This window comes from Frankliniella occidentalis, unplaced genomic scaffold (genome assembly GCF_000697945.3).
Source record: "Frankliniella occidentalis isolate FOCC.00 unplaced genomic scaffold, Focc_3.1 Scaffold132, whole genome shotgun sequence".
Lineage (NCBI taxonomy): Eukaryota > Metazoa > Arthropoda > Insecta > Thysanoptera > Thripidae > Frankliniella > Frankliniella occidentalis.
The window spans coordinates 389,097-394,120 of record NW_026267259.1 but is presented as its reverse complement, the minus strand read 5'-3'; positions in this window follow the sequence as shown (position 1 = coordinate 394,120).

The window sequence follows — 5,024 nt, the reverse complement described above, 5'->3', positions numbered from 1 at the left end:
TCCTTAAATACTCCTTATAAGTAGTTGAGCAGCTGACTGCAAGTTTTGCTTTACGCCAAATGAGAGAAAGAGATTTGTCTCTTCTTCAAGATTATGTACAGAATATAACGGATGAGAATGCAAATAAGTTAAAAGTAGTGCATATCAATGCACAGTCTTTAAATGACACAAGTCATCATTCAGAATTTTTTTTAACTTTCAGTGACTGCGGTATCGATGTTATATGTGTATCTGAAACCTGGTTAAAGACAGGTGAGCAGGTTCACCTTCCTGGTTATAACTCTTTTAATGTAACAAGAAACAAAAAAATAGGAGGTGGCGTATCTATCTTTGTGCGATCCATATACCCTGCTAAAGTTCTGGCCCACTCATGTGGAGAGATGTACAATCCTGAATATCTTATAATTGATATAACTGTTGGTAGTGATAAAATTATGTTTGCAGGTATCTACAGGCCACCAAAGGTAGGTCATCTAGACCTTTTTCTTGATGATATGTACAAAAATATGGTTAACTATAAATATGTATTTGTTGCTGGGGACTTAAATGCCAGATTTGGAAGTGGTGCGGATGAAACAGCTGTAATCACAAACATGCTAAAGCTATGTAATCTAACTTGCGTGCCTTTCGAATCCACATTTCATACGGAAACCTGTGATTCTAATCTTGATGTAATTGCTAGTAATTGTCACGACAGGCTTATTTCATTTGGACAAAGGACGGCTGCTGGGTTCTCTGCTCACGACCTAATTTTCTCTGTATTTAACTTGAATGTGGCATCATTTAAAAAGCATACAATTACTTGCAGAAATGTTAATAAGATTGATCAGGAGAGACTGCTCATTGATGTAGAGAATATGCAGTGGCTAGATTTCTTTAATGAAAATGACATAGACCAGAAGCTACTTTTGTTTAACTCAAATGTTATTGAATTAATGGACAGACATGCGCCCCTTATAACTAAAAATGTTAAGAATTTCAATGCCCCCTGGATGACAGCTGAAATACGGTCACTTCTCTCAGAAAGAGACAAGTTGCGGGACAGATCTAAGCGCACAAAAATACCTATAGACCTTGAGAATTTTCGTAAAGCCAGAAATAAAGTCAAGCAAGTTATTAGAAACTCTAAGATTAAATACTACTATGATACCTTCGCGAGATGCAATGACTCAAAAACAATGTGGTCAACTATCAAATCACTTCGTTTAGGCAAACCTCCAACCCAGAAAATTGATCTTGTAATGCCTGTTAACGATCTAAACTCCGACTATGCGTCTGTCCCAAGTGTTAGAAATTCAGAACTCATTGACAGTGCTACAAGTCAGTACTCTAATTTGCCACAAAAGTTCTCTGACATAAATGAGCAGTTCTTTTTTAGGTATGCTATGCCTCATGATATTTATAAAGCCATACAGAGTATCAAATCAAAAGCAACAGGTGTAGATAACCTGTCAATACCCTTTCTCAAATTGTGTTTGCCGGCCTTAATGCCTATTATGGAACACTTATTTAATTTCTGCCTCCAGAATAGTGTCTTTCCATCCATGTGGAAAATGGCTAATATTTTGCCTATTCCAAAAAATAAAAGCCCGAAAGAATGCAAAGATTATAGACCTGTCAGCATGTTGTGTGTTCTCGGTAAGGCCCTGGAGAAAATAGTCCACGCGCAGGTTAGTGAATTTCTATCAGAACGTAACCTTTTTGCCGAGTTTCAGTCTGGTTTCAGGAAGGGCCACAGCACAGTCACTGCTCTTGTGAAAGTAGCAGATGACATACGAAAGTCTATTGATAAACGCCTTATGTCGATGCTGGTTTTACTTGACCTCAGCAAAGCCTTTGACTGTGTCCACCACGAGTTGTTACTTGCGAAACTTAAATACCTGGGCTTTTCCAGGTCTGCTGTGGCCTGGTTTCGGGCATATTTAGTTGATAGATGTCATAGAGTTTTTGTTTCGAACACACTGTTCTCTGAGTGGACTACAGTTACGACAGGGGTACCCCAAGGCAGTGTCCTTGGGCCCTTGTTGTTCCTTATATATCTATTTGATCTACCTTCGGTAATTAGCTCTTGCTCTTATCATATGTATGCTGATGACATCAAGCTATATACGCACTTCACCCTGTCAGACTACGAAGCTGCTCTTGGCCGCATTACGAGGGATATACTACAAGTTATTGAATACTGTGAAAAACATAATCTGGTATTGAATGTCGGCAAAACACAAGCAATAATATTGGGTACGCAGAGATATTTGACGCTGCTAAATAAAACCCCAGTAGCCCCTTTGGTTTTAAATGGTTGCACAGTGCCGTACTCGAAATCGGTGAATAATTTGGGTGTACTTTTCGACGCCGCACTCAGCTGGACAGAACACTGTATATCTGTCGTCCAAAGGGTATTTGGCGTTCTAGCACAATTACGGCGTAATTTCTCCTTTATACCACGCAATGTGAGGAAAACTCTGATTTCATCATTAGCAATGCCTCACTTTGATTACGCATCGGTCCTGTTTACGGATATGCCAGCTTACAACAATCTCCGACTTCAAAGAGCACAAAATGCGTGTGTAAGATTTATAACAGCAGCTTCACGATATGAGCATATTACACCATACTACAGAGCACTAGATTTTAAGAAAATTGTGGAAAGGAGAAAGATAGATACAGCTGTCCTTGTGAGTAAAATTATTAAGTCCAAGTCTCCCAGCTATTTAAGAAATTTGTACCAGTTTGCTTATCTAAATAAACCATCAGGAACTAGGTCCAGCAAAGTCGCGTTTACGAATACCAACTCACAGAACTCAAAAATATAATTTTTGTCGTTTCTTGTCCGGTCATCTCAATTGTGGAATGAATTAAAATTATATCAGCTTTTGCACCTGTCACCGCAGACCATCAGGAGAAAGTTACTGAATGCATAAAATTGTCGTGTTGTTTGTATCCTGTACTTAATCTTTAGTTGTTACATTAGTTTTAAGTATTATTAGTCATTAAGTATCTGTAAACATCCTGCTAGAGAGCGAATTCTCATGTAGTGGGGCTTCTTAGCCCTTTTTGAGGATCCTTAATAAATTCAATTTCAATTTCAATTTCAATTTCTGTCTGTCTGTCTGTCTGTTCCACCAGAAGGACTAGAGACTTCAAATTTTCAGGGTATCTTAAGGTTCACTCCTAGAAAACGAAACGCCTACGGCAAATCCTGGCAACCAAACCTGAATGAAGTTGGCCAGAAAAAAAGTTGGCCATAAAAGTCAAAATTTTCAATTTTTTAAAGAAAAAGTACTAAAAATTAACCATCCAAAAATGCGTTTTTGGACCTGGGGAACAACATATCAAGAGATGGCGGGACACGTTTTCGGAAAGTCTTGGCCACTTACCCCCTAGGCCGACTTTGGAGGACGGGACATTTTTATCCTTGCTGGAACAAAATCCCATATTTTCTCGAGGTGTTCCTTGACGGCCTAGCTACCACCTAGCGTGGTCGCCGGATTTTGTTCCACCAAGGTTACGAAGTTGCAGCCCTCTTAAAACGGCTCAGAGCGCGAAAAGTCTTGGCTACTTACGCTCTGAGCCGACTTTGGAGGGCGGGACATTTTTTTCCTTGCTAGAACAAAGTCCCATATTTTCCCGAGGTGTTCCCGGACGGCCTAGCTACCACCTAGCGTGGTAGCCGGATTTTGTTCCACCAAGGTTACGAAGCTGCAGCCCTCTGAAAACGGTTCAGAGCGCGGTACCCGAGGCACGACCGAAAAATGGACCAAAAATTAACCATCCAGAAATGTGTTATTGTGTCACGGGTCGCTCAGTCAGAGCCACCCGCTTCAAAATTTACCGCGCTCGGCGCAGCGCTCACTAGCAGACGGTCAGTCGGCACGGCCGAGAAGTGGCGCCACCTAGCGGCGAGTTGACCAAGCCAGTCAGTCCAGCCGCCGGAGCAGTCAGTTACGGAGCGAGAGCGGAGCCGGCCGGCGGCGCTCGTCAACACGTGTGTCCGCCGCGACCAGACTTGTCGTTAGCCTGAACGGTTGAGTTTTCTAGTACGTTCTAGTACTTTGATTCGTCTTTTGACGTTCGTTTATTTCACCGTCTCTCGCCGTCCGTCATGCCCAGCACACCAAACCCTTCGGGTATGTTGAACCCCCACTTCGACCAAGTTATTGTTTTCGCTGTGCTGCCCTCCGGTTTTGTCTACAACTCCTGTTGTCTTCCACAGGGTTTTTGGCTGTGGCCGTGAAATTGTATTTGGCTTCTAAATTGCTTTCCGCGATGCGCGGCTAAGCGTGTTCGCCGATGGGCCCCAATTTGCCTGCTGACCGTCCGAGCGGCTGGGCCGCCGGGCCGGTCGATCCGCCATCTTGAAGATGCGCTCAGCTGAGTAGCGCCCCCCCTGCTGCCCCCACCACTGCTTCTACTTGTGACTGTGTGAACTACTTTTGCGTCGGCCTCTCAGTTGGAGGGGTCGTCAGCATTCTTGATGAAATTGTACTGAAATTTGTTGTATTTCAGTTTGTTGTATTTCACGTGTTGGTGAAATTTATAAAATGTGAAAGTGTGTGTATGTGTGAGTGTGAACAAATGATGCATCGAATCTTCTCTACTCTGGTGAATGTATATTTCTCTTGTGGGCCCACAGTGTTTATGTTGTTTGTTTTGTTGGACTGAGTATAGTGCGTTATTGAGTATATCAGGCTGGTTCGCCTTTTGCAGAGTACCTGCTTCTGTTTGTGTGTGAGCGTGTATGCTCTTCAATTTACTTTGTTGTTGCTATTTGGCAGTACATTTGTGTACATTAGTGTACTTAGGCTCGTGTGCCTTTAATAAAACTTGTTTGTATTGCCCCTCTCAAAATAATTACTATTTTTGCAACATCCCAAATAAATCAACAAATTCTCAGAGGTTGAACCCGGAAGAGCAACGTTTTGTTAAACTCTGACCAACAGCGAGGGGATTAGTTACAATTGGACCTGGGGAACAACATATCAAAAGATAGCGGGACACTTTTTCGGAAAGTCTTGGCCACTTAC